Genomic DNA, 20,888 nt, shown 5'->3' with positions numbered 1-20,888 from the left:
TCTAAATATTCACTTACCTCCTTGTTGCCAATTCACTATTTTTGCACCAACAGGCCCAAAGGCCTCCCATTTTGCATTTATGGCAACCGCCTTAGCTTGTATTACGGTTCATAATTCTCCATAGTAATATCTTACCAATTCCCTTAAATCTAAAAGAAAATTGGTAAGTGGGGATAGCTTTGCTTTTCATCTTAACCCTTCACTCTGAAATTAAGACAAATTGAACAACTCCTACAAAGCCCTAGTTGCTGTTATATGAAAATAAGCCTCACTTTATCTCTTCTTCAGCTATGGGCTTTCAAGTCCAAAATGGACTTGAAATTGACTTTTCAAGTCTATTTGAATGTGACAAACTTGACTTGAAGTGGACCTGAAATGGACAAAACAGACTTTTCAAGTTAAACATCTTAAAGCTCTCATCTTTGCACAGAGCTTCCCATTTTCCCTCTGCCTTACTTCCTTAACCCCAGAACACCTGCTTCTGACTCCATCAGAATGATCTCTAGCGCTCCCTTTCCTCCAGTTTCAGAAAAGAAGTGTGGTTTCTTCCTTTCTGAGCTGAACTCAGAAATGAGCTCTATATTAATTACCTATGTGACCCCAGGCAAGATACTTACGTTCTTAAATTCTCAGTCTTCTCAACTGTAACATGGGCTTATTAAGCTTCCATCAAATTAATTAATTAATGGGTGGGGGATGGGTGAAATAGGTGAAAAGGATTAAGAGAACACTTAATCTTGATAAGCAGTAATATAAGGAACTATTGAATCACTATATTATATACCTGAAATCTAATGTAACACTGTATTTTCACTACACTGGAATTAAAATTTTAAAAAATCAAAAATAATTTTGAAAAGAAAAAAAAGAGATAATAATTAATTAAATAAAAGAACATGCATGAATGCTTAGCAAATTTCCTGGCATTTCAATTATAATAAAATGCTGTAAATATTTGTTAGTCATCTCTTTTGTTGTTGTTGTCGTTCAGAGAAACGATCAGAAATGCTTGTAAAAATTCATGTACCAAGGTTGTAGGAAAGTGAATACAAAAATGTCATGCCCTGCAAATTAAGGGAAGGGCTTTATAAAGGAAACCTGAACACCAAATACAGGAAGAGCCACTATTCACTGTATTATCACCATCCCAGGAAGAGACTTGCTGTGGACAGTGAGATAGTATTCCCAATGAGGGACAAGGCCCCCTGCCACTTTACCTATTTATGGTATAAATAAAGAAGCATTCTTTGGCAAGAATAAACAGGGAGGCCTCTGACATCAAACAATGTATATGTCAATTTTAGCTGCAAGGAGAATTTTCTAAGGATTCTTCTCAGTAAGTTAGCTTTCCAGGTCCTTATGAAAATTCAGATTCAAGCTTCTCAGGGAAAAGCACAACATGATCTATAGGAAACTGAGTTTCATTCATTCATTCCTGCCGAACAGGGGGAAGCCCATTCTCCTATTTGCTGTAATGCATGGTGACTTGATATTCTAAGGCCAGTCGCTCTATAATTCTTCTTATCGCTCTACTGAAGAAAGGTAGGTGAATACTGGAAGTGAAAATTTTCAATCAACTGGTAATAGTTTAAATAAGTTATACACATTTGGTGGAAAACTAAAGAGCCATTAAAAAGAGCTTCTTACTGAGAATTCAAATTTTGAAAAAGAAAACAAAACAATTCCGAGTAGTATCTCTAAAAATAACATAAAATATGATAGATATGAGAATCTGATATACTTGAAGTTTTGCAGAAATCATAATGAGTTTGCTTTTTAAGAAACAGTAAAAGAGGGGTGCCTGGGTGGCTCAGTTGGTTAAGCATCTGACTCTTGATTTCTGTTCAGGTCTCAAACTCATGGTTCGTGGGATTGAGCCCCGTGTTGAGCTCTGCACTGACACTGTGGAGCCTGTTTGAGATTCTCTCTCTCTCTCTCTCTCTCTCTCTCTCTCTCTCTCTCAATCTCTCTCTGTGTTCCTCCCCCATTTGTGTGTTCTCTCTCTCTCTCAAATAGACTTAAAACAAAATTTAATCAAAAAAATAATAAAAGAGAGTAAACCTAAAAATATAGGATTTAACTCAACAGAAATATAATAAACAGTGGGAATCATACAAACATTATATAAAATATATGTATCAATTAAGGAAATACAGAGTGTTCTTAAAGAGAATCTAAGCACCCATGACTAGTATCATTTCGTATTCAAGGAAGTTTTAAAAAGAAGTTAAAACTTGGTAGCAAAACTAAAACTTGCGGAGGAAAAGGAATAGTCTATTAAACATCACTGTCAATCCTACAGAAATGTAAGCCTTTGTGGAATCTGATTGATTTGCACGAGTATTCTATCTCTGTTCTTAAAGCCAACACTACTGAGAAAGCCACACACACCAAAACCAAGCATCAGCAGGAGTAGCCGCAGCAACAACAATGAAAGCAGAAAAGAAAAGGCCATAAACATTAATTTAGTTCACTAGAAGCCCCATTATCATCACTGTAATCTTCAAAGTTAGATCACTCTGTGGTAGCTTCAGATTTAGTGTTAGAATCTTCTGTGAGTAAATTGAAGAAATCAGCTGCTATCATCTTCTGAGCAGGGAAATTTATTCTGTGTAATTTAATGTAAAAGAGCCTTTTATACTTGTGACCATTATACTCTTCCACATCAGCAACAGCAAGATACACTGAAAAGCCAAGGGTTGTTTTACAAGCTGGACTGCTTTATTGACGCTACAAGGAAATAGAGAAATTTGCAACGTAGGACACTGCACGCGGATATTTCCAAAGCATTTCCCCCCAGTTTGTATATATTGCTCCAAAACTGGACTTTTATACATCAAACTCAAACTCATGCTTATGCTGATAAGGGTCAACTCTAATGGTGGGTTAAAAAGTCTCTGAAAGAGACCTGTTTGTACTTTTAGTCTGACCTCGTATGATTTTGACTCAATCTACCATTCATCAAGAAGTCTCAGAATATTTGCAATCTCTACATCAAAGCTGAGAGATTAGGAACCATTATCCCTTTATGCTTGACCTACTATTCATCATGTTTAACGGGTCCTAATGTCTCCACAGGTGCTGGATTTCTTTAGCATTAAGAAGAATTCAAGGGGCGCCTGGGTGGCTCAGTTGGTTGATTAGGCTCAGTTGATTTTGGCTCAGGTTGTGATCTCATGGTTCCTGAGTTCCAGCCTCATGCCAGGCTACGCACTAGCAGTCTGGAGCCTGCTTGGGATTCTTGCCCACCCCACCCCCCAACCCCCCTCACCACACGCCCTCTCTCTGCTCCTTTCCCACCCATGCTCATGCTCACCCTCACTCAGAATAAATAAATAAAGTTAAAAAAAATGAAATCAACTTATAAAACATGGCCTCTAAAGTCTAACAGGGTCTGGGCTCGGCCTAACTCAAGAGTAACTTCTGGTGCTTTTCACCTTCTTGCCTTCTAATGCAGATTTACCTATAGTGGCTCCACCACAGTTCTTAGAACTTACCAGGCTTTTCTGATCAGGACCTTTCCTCCTCATCCTATCTATGCATTATGGCTGACTGAAGAAGTCTCTCCTGCCTTCCAGGATTAGGTTAGGCTTCCTCACTTGTTAGTTATTATAGCAACTTACATTTCTCCTCTGTAGCACTTTTCCAAATTTTATTTATTTAATTTTGCCATTAATGAATTAAAACCTTAATCTCTGTCCCAACCACTGACATGCAGATTTCATGAGAATACAGGCTGTATCTTTATATTTATTTCTACTATCACCAGTGCCTAGAAAATGGCTGTACAGAAAAGGTACTCAATAGTATTGACTGCATGAATTTTGGGGATGTCACTGACAAGTATTTGGCATATGTCAGCTAAGGACATCAACCTGGCAAGGTTATAGGAGCCAATATATGTGACCTCTGATGGAGTATCAGTCCAACATATTTTAGAGGAGATGTTTATGTATATATACACACTCACATTTAGGCATACAGAGGACTTTCCAGCAAGTAAAATTCTTTTTTGGCCACTGAGGGGCCCAGGGTCAGTCAAATGGAGCCTGGGCAACAGTTTTGAGCACCTTAGTTTCCTAAAGATACATAACCAACTATTTCTAAAATATTCTCAGCATGCAACAGACTGGGAGGAAGCAGTAGCCTTATCAACATCATTTCTTTCTGGACTTGGAATGAAAACTCAAAAGACATAAGCAACAAAACAAGTTAAAAAGTTAAAGCCAACACTATTGGTATTCTAGGCATTGTAAGTATACTACAATGAGACTAACGAAGAAAATATAAAAGGTTTTACGATATGCTAAGTTCTGTGGTGACTCAATGGCACACATTAATGACATTAAAAATGACCCATTAATCTCAGGCAAACATTTAGGTAATATACTTGCTACACTAGGCAATATATACCTTTCAATTAAAAAGGGTATCTATTTTATATTTTAAAGGACAAAATAGCTGAGTTCAAGGCCAATAACGTAAGGAGAACTCTAGAATTTTAAATTTCAAAAGTGCAATTTGGTTACTTCATGTACCATAAATCAATGTCCTGTGTAATCAAAAAAGGAAAAATGAAAGTCTGTCTAAATTAATAATAGTTGAACAGCCCATGTATATTAATCTAATCTAACAGGTTTTATTACTCTGCAGAAATTTTCTCAAGGCTTAATATCTCTTATGTAAAAAAGAAAGGATTGGGATTGATTAAAAAATATAATTGAGGAAAGTATTCATTTCAACTATAAATGAAAACTGGTAATGAATGAGCAATGAATGACCATGAGTTCTGTCATTGCTCAGTAATCATATTTAACAGAGAAATATAGTTCAGATTAAAATATGCTGAGATAGAGCTGGAGAGGAATTAAAAAAAATAAAACCTAGGTATTTTAATTTCTAATTAGGTGCCTTGAAGCGGTGAGCAATTTCACTGAGACTAAATTGCCCTTGCTACTTAAAGCCTTATAGCTAGATGATATGGTCTAACAACGCCAACAGTTACACAATTAAAGTGCCTAGGATTTTGTACATTTTAAAACATTTGAAAAAAGCTTCCAAGTACAGTATAATAATGGTCATTATATAAAAAAAGATAATATATGTTAAGAAACATATAAAAATATGGTTTTGTACATATAAATGTAGATATATATGTGGTATATATTTAAAATATATATAATACAATAAAACAAAATTGCAAAAGAAAAATTAGGCAAAGAGAAAAATGTCCCAATAAAAGAATATAATTTGTTTTATGGTTAAACCACATAATGTGTACATTGATTGTTAGAAGAGAATCTCAAATGGATTGCATGTCTGTTGGCCAAGAAGAAAAGAAAAAACATATTAGGTCAATCAAAAGGGGTCAAAATTGACATCAGATATTTAGAGAAATTAGGAATATTCATGGTACTTAGTCCAGAAAAATTCCTCCTATAGGTTATCATAGGGCACTGTCAAACAATGAACAAATCCTTACAGTGAAAATGACACAGTTGAGTTAATTAAATACTTATGATTCTGTGCTAGGCCACCTACTAGGCGGTAGGTATTTAAAAAGTGTGCACAATACGCGGGTGCGCACCTAACGTCAGCTGGTCTGTCCAAACCGCCTGAGAGCCACCCCTAGTCCCCCACGTGTACCCATTTCGCTTCAACAAGATAAAAGAAACTATCACGAACCAGGAAAAACTCGCCAAACTGCAAGCACAATGCGCCTTGGTGGGAAAGGAAACTGCTCGGGGAAGGAAGGTGGTTCATATAACAGGCGACAGCAAATGATAAAAAACTTCAGTCCACTTTAAAGATGTTAGGGGTAAACAGTATCTCGGGTACTAAAGAAGTGCATATGTTCAAAACCAGGGAAGAGTGATCCACCTTCACAAGCCTGAAGTTCAGGCATCTGGGGCAGTGAACACTTTCACCATCACAGGACAGAAATGCTACCCAGGATCTTCAATCAACTTGGTGAAGACAGTCTGCCTAGTTTAATAAGAAGACTGGCTGAAGCCCCACCCAATCAATCTGTGGCTGGACAAGCACCACTTACTACCAGAGAAGAGGAGGGGGAGGAAGTTCTAGATCCTGTGGAGAATTTTGATGAAGCTTCCAAGAATGAAGCAAACTGAACTGAGTCCACTTCTAACAAAGAGAGAACTTGATGAAGTTACTGGGAGCCACTATTTTACATTATGGCTGCTTTTTAAAATTTTTCTTCATGGGTGTGGAAACATCTAGATCTCTAATATCCCAATATTTTAATATTTAATATTCTAATTTTTTAATGTTTTATTTTTTATATTTGAGAGAGAGAAAGACAGAGTGCAAGCAGGGGAGGGGCAAAGAGACAGACAGAATCCAAAGCAGGCTCCAGGCTCCGAGCTGTCAGCACAGAGCCTAATGCAGGGCTCAAACCCACAGACCGTAAGATCATGACGTGAGCTGAAGTCAGTGTTTAACCGACTGAGCCACCCAGGTGCCCCTTAATATTCAGTATTTTAATATTTTAAGCCCAAGCCCCTTGGACACTACAGATCTTCTCAGTTTTTGCTTATACACAATTCCTCTTTTACAACTAATTAAGCTGAAGAAGCCTGGGAGTAAAGTTTGGGACAATGTTAATAAGGTTATTTGCCTAGTAAACAAACAAAAAAATGAAACATTAAAATATAAAAAGGGAGAAAACAAAAATTATTCGGCCATTAGATTTGCATTCTGACTGGGAATGTCATAAAACAAATTTCATTGCATTTGAGAAAAGCGCTGTGCTGGGGAAGACCTTTTTGTTTTTGGAACACACTACTAGCATGGTGAGCCTCACGGAGTCTTTGCTTACGAACGTATAAATATGCTTATAGGTCAATGGCGTCATACCAGAATACACTGCAATAGAAGCACATCTTTCCTCGTATAAAAAGGATACGTATCTGTGCATAGTTTTCTAATGTTCTGATATAACCAAGCTATGTCATCGTGAAACTGATGGCTGGCACAACCTTCAGCCAATCATTCATGTTTCAGTCAGGATAGGTCAGATTATAATGCACTAACAAAGAATCTGTACATTACAATCACTGAAAATAACATTCATTCATTCATCTTACCCATGCTACGTATCAGACATGCCTGGTGTGGTATACACTACCATCTGGATGATCACCATGGCACGAAGAAGGGAGCATGGCAATACATATATTGACTCTTAAGCGCTGTTCCCTTGACATAATACATCTCACCCATTTCTTTGACCTAAGCAAGCAATAAGACTACAACTAAGTTGAAGATAATGATGCTCAAGAAGGTGCTGAGAGAAACTATAAGTGAGATAATATTTTCCAATGAAGAGTTGGAACACATTAGGGCCTGTGACTGAATACTTCCCGTAGATTTTAAGGAAAAAGTAAAAAAAAAAAAAAAAAATCAGTAATGATAGTAACAGAGGCCTCAAAGTTCTAAGCCAGATTGTATGGCTGCACTACTTTTGGCCTGTGACTTTTTGTTAGATAGGTGATAACAAAAGTCCACCTAATCTACAGAAAAGTCTCAATAGAGTACAGCAAAGGAACTCCCAGGATGCCTGTTTTAATAAATGAGTGACAAAACTTATGGCAAGATAACTAAATGAGGAATCTCATAGAATGGGCCTATTAGGTATAATTCTTTTAGAAGCTGTGTGATATATACGCAACATGATGATTTCAATATAAAAATTGATTTAAAGTCCTTTTTTTTCTGGTTGTAGACAGCATGGCCAGAATTACCTCATAATCAACACAAATGAGATTTAGTCAATAAGTCAATAATACTTCTATCACTGTGTTCATAAATTCAAGCACACATGTGTGCACAGGCGTTGAACACACAAACACACACACACATACACATTTCTCAAAGAGAATGCACTTTCTATAAAGGCATATTTTCATTGAGCACATGCTAGATGCCAAATACTGGTTACCTGCACCTCATGTGGGAATATGATTCTCACTTTTGAGCAACCCAATGACTTACACAAGACTGAATATCATGAGGTCCAACCTGGGATTTCAATTTAAGCCTAACTTTAAAGCCTCCATTTATTTCTTCATACCTAGGTTAGATCTTGGCATATTACCTCAATAGAACAACTATTAGCAAATATACTAATTAAGGTCATGTTGACAACTACTTTCAACTAAAACATCTATTAATTTATACAGAGGTCTCCTTGGTTTAAACCAACTGGTCACTCCTGCCTCTCAATGAGGGATAATATGCTTGGGTTCTACAAGTACTCCAAGTATGAATTGAAAAGATTAACATTTCTTGCCAATGGGCACTCTCTGTCCATATTTTTACACAATAATTATCAGAAGGCACAGGGTCTTAAGATAATAAATGATCATTCCTTACAATGGATCTATAAACAGATCAGGATTAATGAACCTGCTGGCAGCTATTGGTTTTAATTAGCCCAAGTTCAACGGCACCAGAATCTTAACTGTCCAAAGATTTGGATTGTGTTAATACAGATCCCAAACAACTGCTTCTGTCAATTTAATAAAAGAAGTGGTTAGATTCTAATTTTAAAGACAGCAGTACAAGTAACTTGGCAAAAAAGTAAATAAATAAAATAAAATAAAACCAACAACAAACTTTAATTTTTTTCTCTCTCTTCTCTTTACCTGGCTGCAGGTAATCAAATCTTTTCACCTTACATGCCTGCCTTTTTAACTACTTTCAATGCTATCTCATCTATCTTGTCCCTTTATGCATCCCTTCTCTTGTATGTTTACTTTTTTAGACATGCCTGAAATTTCCTTCCTTTCTTTCTTATACTGCACAATTATAATCAATTCTCAGCTTGATTCCTGATCTTGGATGTCACCTCCTCTAGGAAACTCTCTTAAACTCACACTAGCTTCTAACCTCTAATAATATTTTCTGAGTATATTTTTAAAAACTTTCTCATACTGGGCTGGAGTTGTAAGCCTGTCCATTATTTTTCATAACTAGACTCTGAACCACCAGAAAAATGAATAGAACTTGCAATCAAAGTATGTCTGTTTAATAGCCCACACTTAATCAAGTATTAGCAGACTAGCACTCGGATTAAAAGTCCTCCTATCCTTCAGCAATCGTCTGTTCTTCAGCCGAGACACATAATACCTGCACCAATGAAAAAAGTTCCTCTGCTACTTGTGTACTATTTTCCAATAGCCAGTCTGTGCTGATCCCACGCACCCATAATAAATTCTCCTCAGTTCTCAAACTTGCCCCCCTAGGCTGAAGAATTAAACACCCAGATATTTAGCAGGAATCAAGAAGGGTTCCTGGAGAAGTACTTGCTCCCCTGGGGCAATTGTCCCCAAAATCACTAAATGAGGGGCTAGATTCCATGTATTCTGAGAAAGGGAGTTTTAAAAACCAGATCAGAGATGAGTTCCAGAGAACTGAGAAGTTCTGGGTAGGAGTTTAGTGTAACAAGCAAAGCTGCACCAGATGAAAATCTTTCACCAGTGCACAGTGAGAGCTTTTTTTCAGTTCTGGACTTGACAACATGTTATGAGTGGAAACCTTTCTTGTGTTAAGGTGAGAAGTCCCAGGGGTTAATGGAGGAAGGGTGGGAAAGGTGTGTTACATTTGGGCAACAACTGGATCCAATCCCTTAGAAAAGATGATTGGAAGTGGACCCTGAGATTCTGAGATCTGGCTCTCTTTGTGTTCCTCAAACCCCATGTCTAGCTCTTGCAATATATGGCCAACACTAAAGAAAAAGAGATTCCAGGGGCACCTGGGTGGCTCAGTCAGTTAAGCTTCTGACTTCAGCTCAGGTCATGAGCTCTCGGTCCGTGAGTTTGAGCCCCGAGTCAGGCTGTGTGCTGACAGCTCGGAGCCTGGAGCCTGCTTCAGATTTTGTGTCTCCCTCTCTTTCTGCCCCTCCCCCATTCATGCTCTGTCTCTCTCTCTCTCTCTCTGCCTCAAAAATAAACATTAAAAATTATTTAAAGAAGAAAAAGAAATTCCAATACACTCTTTCCTGGATTGTTGGTCCCTATCCACATTACAGTCCTCATGCTAAGGAGCTCCAATCTGCTGAGTATTTTATATTTTTACTAATGCTTTTTTGTTTATTTTTGAATCAACATTGCCAATGCTTTGACACTTAGTCCTGCCATTTCAGCTATGACCTTAATTTCCTTTCCTGGCCACAATTTGGATTTTCTAGCCTACTCTACTGCCTAACAACGGAACTCAGAACAATCCTTGTGGGAACTGGCTCAGCCCGAGAGACCCTGGTAAGGAAAGTCATAACTATGTTTCTTTATTGTTGTTCTTGCTGTTTTCTTTTGGTTTTGTATTTCCTCTTTAACAGATTGAAATGCTATTGAAATGCAAATGTTAGGTAAATTCAAGTCCATACTTATTAAAACCTATTGACTTCCTACCAGTTTTAGAATCTATAGTAGGCATGAAAACAAAAATAAGTTAATTTGTGACAGATCAAGGATACTAATGTGTATGTTTCTGACACCAAATCTTTTTCTCTCTCTTTCCCCAACCTTATTATACAAGATTACACCTTGAATTTCAATGGCCCCTCATATCTCAAATGTAATTTTTTGTTCACTTGTTATAGTCCTCAAATTAGTCTTTGTTATAGTTATTACTTAATATAATCGTATCTTTTTTTTGTATTATTCATGTGTCTACCAGTTGCTTTGTGTATTAGTATGTTTTCTTCTAGCATTTTCTAGTTCTTTTAAATGTGGGTCTGTGAAAGGTAATTTTGCTGAATATAGATATGTAAGTTGACAGTTATTTTTCACCATCATTTTGAGGCTATTTTTCTGAATTCTTCTAGCCTCCATTGTTGCCCTTGAGAAGTCATTTATTCTTGTGGGTAATGACTCATTTTATTCTGTTTATTTTCCACAGACCTTCTCTGTTCAGTTGCACTATGTGTGTCTAGATGTATATTGTTACCAACCCAATTCACATCTCATTTTGCTTCTTCAGTGTGAATACTCATATATTTCTATTATGAAAAATTCTCTGCCACAAATTTCATATATTGCCTCTCCCCAAATCAAAATATTCTCCATTGAAAATCCTATTCAACATTATGTTGGAACTTCTCGTTTGTCTTAGAAAATTCTCAATTTCTTAAATTTCTTAAACACTTTTCTATATATTTGTACACTTTATATGTACTTATAGACCTATAAATCTGTACACACATGGACACATTTTTATATTTATATTTCGCTGTATTCTGGGGAATTTTCCCCAAGTTGATTTTCTGAAACAATGGTTCTTGCTTCAGGGATAACGTGTGGCTTAGCATACTTATTATTATTTTAATCACTCTTTTTTTAATAGTTTTTCTTTTGTTCTTATTTTTTAACTGTATTTTCCTTTTATCATAGTACCATTTTATTCCATTATGTATTTTATAACAGCTTAAGATATAATTCATATACCTTAAAATCTCATACCTTTTAAAGCATACAATTCAGTGTTTTTCAATATATTCATAGTTGTGCAGCCATCGCCACTGAGTTTAGAATATCTTATCACTCTAAAAAGAAACCCAATACTCATTAGCAGTATCTTCCCATTTCATCCAACTCTCAGCCCCTAGCAACCCTTAATCTACTTTCTGTCCCCATAGATTTTCCTATTGTAGACATTTTATATAATCAGAATCACAAAATATGTGATCTTTTGTGGCTGGCATCTTTCACTTATCATGCTTTCAAGGTCTGTCCATGTTGTAGTATGTGTCACTACTTTATTAACTTTTACTGACCAATAATATAGTAGTGTAGAGAGACCACATTTTGTTTATTCACTTGTACTGATGGACATTTGAGTTGCTTCTACTTTTTGACTAGTATGAACAATGCTATTACGAATATGGATTTGCAAATTTTTGACTGGACAGTGTTTTCATTTCTTTTGGATATATATCTAGGAATGGAATTGCTGGGTCACATGGTAACTGTGTATCTATTTAACATTTTGAGAAACTACCAAACTGTGTGCCAAAGTAGTTGCACTATTTTTCATACCCATCAGGAGTGAATGAAGGTTAAATGCCTCCACGTCACTGTCTACACTTGTTATTGTCTTATTTATTAACGTGCATTCCAGTAGATGCAAAGCTGTATCTCATTGTAGTTTTGACTGAGTTCTCTTAAGACTAAGGATGTTGATCATCTTTCATGTGCTAATTGGTTATTTATATATCTTCATAGAAATACTTATTCAAATCCTTTGCCCCAATTTTAATTCGTCTTTTCATTGTTGAACTAATTATTTATATCTGGATACTAGTCCCTTATTGGATATATAATTTATAAATATTTATCTCATCTTTTGTGTTTGTTTTGTTTTGTTTCCTTCTATATGTTGCTCTTTGGTGCACAAATGCTTTGAACTTTGATCAAGTCTAATTTACCTATTGTTTTCTTTTGTCAGTGGTGCTTTGGGGTCATATCTAAGAATTAATCACTATATGAAGATTTATCTTATGTTTTCTTCTTTTATTGGTTCAACTCTTATGTTTAAATTATTGATATATTTGTGCTAACTTTTTTATATGTGAGATGGGTCCACATTCATTCTTTTGTATGTGTGTATACATTTGTTTAAACAATTGTATTCCCCACAATCGAATTGTCTTGATACCCTTATAAATTATCAATTCACCACAAATATAAGAGTTTATTTCTGGACTCTATTCCATGGATATATGGAATATCAAAACTTCATATGCTATGTCTGTGTGTTGTATCTGCTTACTCACTAATAGTTGATTGTTGCTCTATTTTTTTGTAGTTTCAGAATGGGTGTTCACCTCTTATCTGTGATAATTCTATGTGTTCTAGGTTGAGGTTTTTATACTTTTATTTTTTCTGTCTGCCAAGTTTTCATGGAATGTCATCAACTCATCATCAATTCCCATCTTTATTTCTCCATTTGAAGTGTACTGAGTATGCAAATCATATAAATTCAAAACTACAAAAATATGTGTGACGAGGACTACTGTTATAAATTCTCAGAAGAGTCATTTTCCTACCTAGAACCCGGTCAGGAAGACAGACTTCTATGGTGTTTTCTAGTCAGTGTAACTTTTCTAACTTTTAAATCCATTTCACACTGAGATTAATTCCTTTCAGTGCCCTAGCTGTAATTCAAGTTTTCCATTCCAGCACTCCTTGTGAGAGACTAAACCTCAATCTTCTACACCTACAATAGGACTTAAAAAGCAAAGCCATTTCTTACTCAGATTGGAGATCTCCACACTTATACCATCCCAGAACAGCTAATTTATGTATTAAACATTCTTACTATTTTGGTTTCCAGATTTTTTCATGTTTATGGCATATGTAGATCTTCTTTGAGCTCAATATTACTAGGTGTATATAGTGAGAGAGTTTTCATGTTATTTAGTCCATTGTTTTTCAATAGAAACTTTGGAATGATAAAAATTTACTTCTACAATGAAAATATGTCAAATATGTTCACCGCTGGTCACATGAGGTTTCTGAGTACTTTAAATATGAATAGCATGTCTTAGGAACTGAGTTCTAAATGTTAATCAGGTTTAATAAATTTGAATTTATTTTTTTAATGTTTGTTTATTTACACAGGGAGAGAGAGCGTGAGCAGCCAAGGGGCAGAGAGAGAGAGGGAGAGATAGAGTACCAAGCAGGCTCTGTGCTATCACTGCAGAGCCCAACACAGGGCTTGAACTCACAAACTGTGAGATCATGACCTTAGGCAAAATCAAGAGTGAAAGGCTTAACCCACCTAGACACGCAGGCCCCCCCCCCCCCAATAAATTTTTTTTTAATTTAATGTTTATTTTTGAGAGAAAGAGCATGAGCAGGGGAGGGTAAGAGAACAAGGGAGACCCAGAATCCAAAGCAGGCTCCAGGCTCTGAGCTGTCAGCACAGAGCCCGAAGTAGGGCTGGAACCCACAGACCAAGATATATCATAGCCTGAGCCCAAAGTCAGATGCTTAACTGACTGAACCACCCAGATGCCCCTATATTTAAATTTAAATTTAAATAGCCATGAGTGGCTGGGGGCTACTGTACTGAATAGTTTTGAATACAACTGTTCTATTGAAAGGAATGAAGGCTTTACATTCACAAGTTTTAAGTGAAATCCTTAAAACTGCAAAATCATTAAGTTTTAGAATATTATCTGAAAAAAAAAGTCCAAAAGTGGTGTTTTTGTTTTTAGGGGAAGAATTTAGATTCCGAACTATACTTCACACTTAAGGTCACTGAAAAATAAGAGTGCCCTTGGTATTGACCAAATCTTAGCCTGTACCATTGAGCTATAATCCCAGGGGCTGGGACTTCTTGTGGGTTGTGCCCAAACATAAAAAAATAAAAGGACATGTATCTTGTATATACAAGAATCTCCCTCTCCCTCTCTATATAACTAATATAACAAATTGGAGAATGTGTCCTCTTCCCTGATTTCAGAATATATGGAATTCGTTGCCTCAAGTAATCGGAAACATTCTCTGGGTTCTTATTGTCTCTTGTACTTCTTGCTGGCTAACATGCTCTGTAGTCTAGACTCATTTTTTCACATCTTTAAGTGTGAGTTAAGAGAGTAAAAATTTGAGGGAAACATCTAAGCTAAGAAAGGTCTATCTTAGGCAAAAGGAGTTCTCCTAGGGGTTAACTTCTGTTCACAGAATTTAATATCATTTTTTATACCTAAGTACAATAGTGGTAATGAAAGGTCATTTAACATCGTTTTCTCTGCAGGGTCCCCTGAGGGAAAGCGGTTATGACAGATTTGGATTTCTGATTCTTGTTATGTGTTTATTGTTATCTTACCTCTAAATATATTTCAACCTGTTTCAGAATGCCTGTAGTCAATATTTGTGTTTGGATATATAATATCCATCCTGCTATCTTTGATTGTCCATTGGACAATATCCCTTCCCCTACTTTTAGTCCAGGTTATTCAGTATAGCTGCTGAACCTAGTCCCGGAGAGTGCCTATAACATAGACCAGGATATCAAAACTCAATTTCCAATTTTAGTTGGAAACTCACATATATTAGATTTCTAGCTGTAAGTATTATGTTTTATGAATTTTTGAAGGACGTAGGTAAAAGAGAATAATGCCGAGTTGAGAAATGAGAGAAATGCTGAATATTTGGAGTCCCTTATCCTGCCATTCCTAAATCCAGCTACATCCATAGACTTTTCAGTTGTATAAGCAATAAATTCCCTTTTGTGGTTAGGAAAGTTGGGTTTCTAACACCGGGAAAAAAAAATTCCTGACAAACAGAATTGTATATATTCTCCATTGTATTGCCTTTGTTCCCTTGTCAAAGATCAGTTGACTGTATTTATGTGGGCCTATTTCTGGTCTCTCTATTTAGTTCCAATGATCTATTTATCTATTCTTTCAACAATCCCACACTATTTTTTCAACAAACTCGTTATTCATTTTGACTAGTCCCTCCAAAAATTACCATTTCTCTTGAATTAATATTTGTCAACTTTGTAACTGGACTAGACCATAAATATGCATCCCACGAGCTCTTTCTACTTCTATAGAAAGATCAATTTGCATATATTACATATAAAAAGTCATTCTCTTATTCAGGGAGACAAACACAGAACAAAACATGTAGTCTACAGATCATTTCAACAGTCCTGAAATTCATTCTTCCTCATTGGTCTAATATACTTTTTATGAATTCTCTAAAGATGCTTCTTGTAAATTCCAAGGGCACAGAGACTCTTTAAAGTTCCGATTCACCAAGTACCAGTTAAGATTATAGGAAGCGTCATTTCTTCTCACTACTCTCAAACTCTTCCTTCCTATTTTTAGTTTAAGATGTTAGAAACTGAACAAAGTAATTAATACTCTCAAAGTGTCAACTCATCCCTTTAAGAAGTATGTACTATCCTGTGTTTTAGTAACAAACTGTACAACAAATCATCTCAAAACATTAAACAACAGGTATTTATAACTGCTAATAATTCTTAGGTTGACTGGACAGGTTTTCTCATTTGGGCCAGCTTTGAGAGCACGGGATGTTTTAAGAGAACCTCACTTACATTTTTGGAAGTTGTCAGCTGGTTGGTAGGTTCATCTAGGATGGCTTATCTCTACTCTACATGATCTTTCATTCTCCAATAAGATGGTCTAGGCTTCTTTACTGTCTCAGGGTTCAATCAATGAACACAAGCTGTCTCAGGGTTCAATCAATGAATACAGGCAGATGCCAACCTGTACACATCCCATTAACACAACAATTCACAGCCAACTTAAGTTTCAAGGGATGGAGAAAAAGATTCTGTATGTTGTTGGGAATAACAACACCACATCCCAATAGGGTGTGAATTCAGGAATGCAAGGCATTTGTGATTTTTTTTTTTTTTTGCAGTTATACTTTAGCTTGACATATCACAATGCATAATAATTCACTAGTTTCTCTTTCTTATTTTCTGAACATTTATTTTTTGGACTCCTGGTAGTAATACAGTCTCAGGGAAGGTAAAACAAAGGATTTATGATAGGCATAGTAGAATGGATAAAATGTGGAAGAATGAAATGGTGAGTGGTAAAATCCCAGCTTACCAAATTTCTATGATATATTTGAAATCAAATACATAATAAAAATTCATAACTTGCACTTTAGTAGAAAATAACAATAATGGTGTGTATTTGTAAAGTCGTTTATAATTCCCACATTTTCACATCGGTCATATCTCATTGTACACAGAAAAATCTCATCGCCAAAACGTGGAAAAGGCGAAGGAAAAAATCAATCAATGACTGATTAGAAGAGCACATGCGTACACCCATCTATGGCAATATTTTGATTCATGGTAAGTAACTTAGAGATAACAATGTTTTTAATATAATAAACAAATCAATCATAAGGTATGAAATATATATCCATCTTCAGGTTAGAATGGAGGGATTCTCACGTGTTATCAGTAGTTACATGAAAGGCTCAGATTAACCAATAGGTAACTAATTTTGGGACCAGAAGAATTACAAGCTATGTTTTACTAGTGTTTTTATTGAAAATGTAATTATACTATGCCATTCTTAGGAACTTGTCTGTGTTTCAAAATGGGAATTAAAGGTTTATCCCCAAAAAAGTTGAAAATGCATCTTACGCTTTCCTTCAATATGTCATACTATTTCATATTATAAAGGCTGAGCTATAAAATTTTGTCTTCTATTATAAATTATATAAATAATTAGCACTCCACTTTACTCTCACCTTTGAGTCGTATGTTAAAGCACAAAACTAACATGTATGCAGAAATACAAGATGTCAGAAACACTTGTTTATGATGCTGTTCAGGCAATGGTATCACAGATCCCTCTCCACATCCCTTTTAATTCTAGGTAAGAAAATTAAGAATGAACCTAATTTCAAGATACTAATGGGGTTACTACAGCCTGAGCTAAGTAGTGTACAATGCAATCAGTAAAAATTCCAGGTTATCTTGATCTTGTACAGGACTTAAAAGTTGTGAGGACTTTTCACATGAACAATTCCCTTTCAATCACTAACCTTTCTTTCAAAGGCTTCTTAAAGAAGCCAGATGAACTCCTAATAACAGAAGGGTCAATCACTTTGGTTTGGAAAAGTAATCCTGAAGACAATGAGGATCTTCTCAAACTCCCATCAGAATGCACCCGTTTCAGGGGTGCCTGGGTGGCTCAGTCAGTTAAGTGTCAGACTCATGATGTCATGAGCTTACAGTTGGTGAGATGGAGCCCTGCATGGAGCCCTGAATCAGCTTGGAGTTCGCTTGGCATTGTCTGTCTCCTTTCTCTCTCTCTCTCTCTCTCCCTCCCTCCCTCCCTCCCTCTCTCCCCCTTCCCCTATGCTCATTTGATGTGTGCACGTGCGAGCATGCTTGCTCTCTCTCTCTCAAAATAAATAGACACTAAAAAAAAAAAAAACTTGTCATTTACAAGTCTGACTTTCCTATGTTCTTCTCTTGACTTCTTTTATAATCTATCCTAACACCTCATATTTGGTTCTGGCTTTACTCCTATATTGCAGACTGGTTTTCAGTTCTGATGGTTGTTACCTCAGCTACCCGAGCTCAGTCTAGTTTTATTTTTAGTTTACAACACATGAGCTATATTGAACTCTTTTATTCCTGCCAACTTTTCTTTGGTTATTCTTATGTTCAAATAAGATTTTTATCTTTCCTTGAAATATCGATTAACAGTTTCAAACATAGCTGACCCTGAATGAAAACATCTTTGGGAAATCTCTTAAGGGTTTTATTATAAGCTACAGAGAACATAAAAACAAAACAAGACCTCTATAGGCAAGTATCTACACCTATGACACAAGGCAAATATGGAAGAAGAGAAGGAACTAAAATGATAATTAATTGAATGTGTCAGTCAACTTAATTGGGCTAAAAGATGCCCAGAATCATCATTTCTGGGTGTCTGTGAGGGTGTTTCTGGAAGAGATGAGCATTTGAATTGGTAAGCTGAGTAAAAAAGATCTCCCTCACCAATGAGAGTGGGCATTATCCAGTCCCTTGTGGGTCTGAATGGGGAGAAAAATAAAGGTGAAGGAAAGGCAAATTTACTCCTTTATTGAACCAGAATATGTATCTTCTCTATGTCATGTATCTTTGCCTTTGGAAATCAGTGCTCCTGGTTCTCAGAGTCAGACTAGAATTTACAACATTAACTGTCCTGCCCATGATTTTCAGGTCTTTAAACTAAGACTGGGACTTACACCACTAGTCTCCTGGATCTTAGGCTTTAGGACTGAATTACACCACTAGTTTTCCTAGTTTTCCAGCTTGCAGATAACAAACAGATCATGGAACTTCACGGCTTCCATAATAGCATAAGGCAGTTCCTGTAACTAATTAATATGTGTGTGTGTGTGTATAAATAGATAGATTTGTATATTTGTATGTATTCTTATTTATATTTGTATTTATTTTGTATCTGTATTTATGTCTGTAAATACATTTATATTTTTATACAGACACATATATATCTATATATACAAATATATATGTGTGTGTGGTGTGGTGTGTGTATACCACACCACACCACACACACCACACACACACCCTCTTAGTGCTGTTTCTCTGGAGAGTCCTAACCAATATACCAAACTTCTCAGAATGCTTGAGTTGGATAGGTAGTATATTATCTCAGTTAATGCTTGTATTAGACTGATGGGTTTTATATTATTTGTATTTTAAAGATAAGAAAGCAGATTCAAGAAGGTTAAATATTCTTGCCCAGGATTGTGTTATTAGTAAATGGTGGCTCTGACTTTGAATTCAAGTTTTTCTGACCTCATGCCTATGTTTTTATCACTGAACCATGCCATATTTATTTTGTAAGAACACCTAGATTTGTAATGTCTTCTTAGACAATACATTATAGGAAAGAATCATTGAAGGATTATCTGGGCAGAAACATAGCAATAGTAAGGGGGTTGCAAAGCAGATAGGTTCCAAAGAATACTAGACCATCTCACATGAAAATCATGGAAGATCAAATGCCAACATTTATCACACAATATCTCTTCTAAAGATAATTGACTTTCTTTTCTAAAAAGTCCTAGAGTTCTATATTACAATCATAGTCTATTAATTTTAAAAAGCTCATGAAAACCACATATTCTATAATCAGAAATTTTATTAAAATAGAATTTTGGTGAATTACAAAAATGCAAATATTTCAGAGAAAGTATTATAGCAAAAGATAGGATAAAATAGACAGAGGGAAAAGTTAGGACCTGAGATCCCTGGGTGGGGAAAACACAGATTTTAAAACAAAGCTGGGAGCATCTGACCACAGCAAACTCCCTCAGGCATAAGGTTCCTCTTAAGAATGTAACAGACACCACCTACTCCCCCTCACGTTCCCCTTAGGAATCTGACAATCAAAATACCTAACTAAAATAAGTCAACCATAAAACTTAAGTTCTATGAGGTACAGTGTGACCATAGTCTGACTCTTCACACAATGGAATTGAACCAGTCAGGAATGGATAACCCAACACCCAAAGCCAATAAGGGTAGAACCTGAGAAAGAACAAGGGGGGAAGGGAAGTGAGGGGTGACCAAAATCTTAGAAAACAAGGTCCCTTGCCAACAGTCAGGAGTATTCACTTTTGAATACCTCCTCTCTGTAAAAAGAGCTTTCATACTATTCTTTCTTTCTGATCTTACACTTACAAAACTTTTGCCTGCTGCTCATTTTATTTTGTGTCCACCTCTTCCTTCTTTGAAGCAGCAAGACACCAAATCCAGGGTACTGAGGTATAAAATACTGCAACAAAAGTGCCCTTCCTCTGTGAAGTAGACAATGGCTATTATGGGTAAGTGCTCTCACAAATTCCGTTTTATCTGAAATATGTTGATGAGAAGACCAAACCCTTAAAATCAAAGTCAGCAATTTGAAGTTCTCTTAGAAGAAAAGAGCTCCCACTATAGACAATTGAAAACTAGTAATAGGCACTTTTACTATATGTATATCTTTTCTACATGTAAAGCCTGAGACTTGGTTAACTAATGTATTTGTTCCTGAGTAAAAACCAGACTTGAACTTACATCTGTAACAGGGTAACAGCTATTAAATAGTAATTATGATCACTGTTTTATGATCAAATATGAACTTTTTTCAAGTAAGTTCTTTTTAGTTATGTCAATTATTCCTCTCAGTATCTTGAACTTATATTTCTGAAGTATGAAATGTTACATACCAGCTAATGCCACATTTTACAAAGAAAGGATCCTAAGGAGGTAGTATTTTCATAAAATTGCATTTATCACCAAGGCAGAGGTCTTATTTAAGTTTAGAAGTGATTTTTGTTTGCTATGAATTTGCAAATTTGTAT

The 20,888-nt window shown here is 35.9% G+C and overlaps 1 pseudogene; it reads left to right on the top strand.

Annotated features, from left to right (window-relative positions):
• The window catches only part of LOC125920291 (transcription factor BTF3-like), a 37,975-nt pseudogene extending 31,804 nt beyond the window's left edge, over positions 1-6,171 (top strand).
• Positions 6,172-20,888: the final 14,717 nt, after the last annotated feature.

Source organism: Panthera uncia, chromosome D4 (assembly GCF_023721935.1).
Source record: "Panthera uncia isolate 11264 chromosome D4, Puncia_PCG_1.0, whole genome shotgun sequence".
NCBI classification, from domain to species: domain Eukaryota; kingdom Metazoa; phylum Chordata; class Mammalia; order Carnivora; family Felidae; genus Panthera; species Panthera uncia.
The sequence above is the reverse complement of the archived record's forward strand: the minus strand, read 5'-3'. Positions and strand labels throughout refer to the sequence as shown.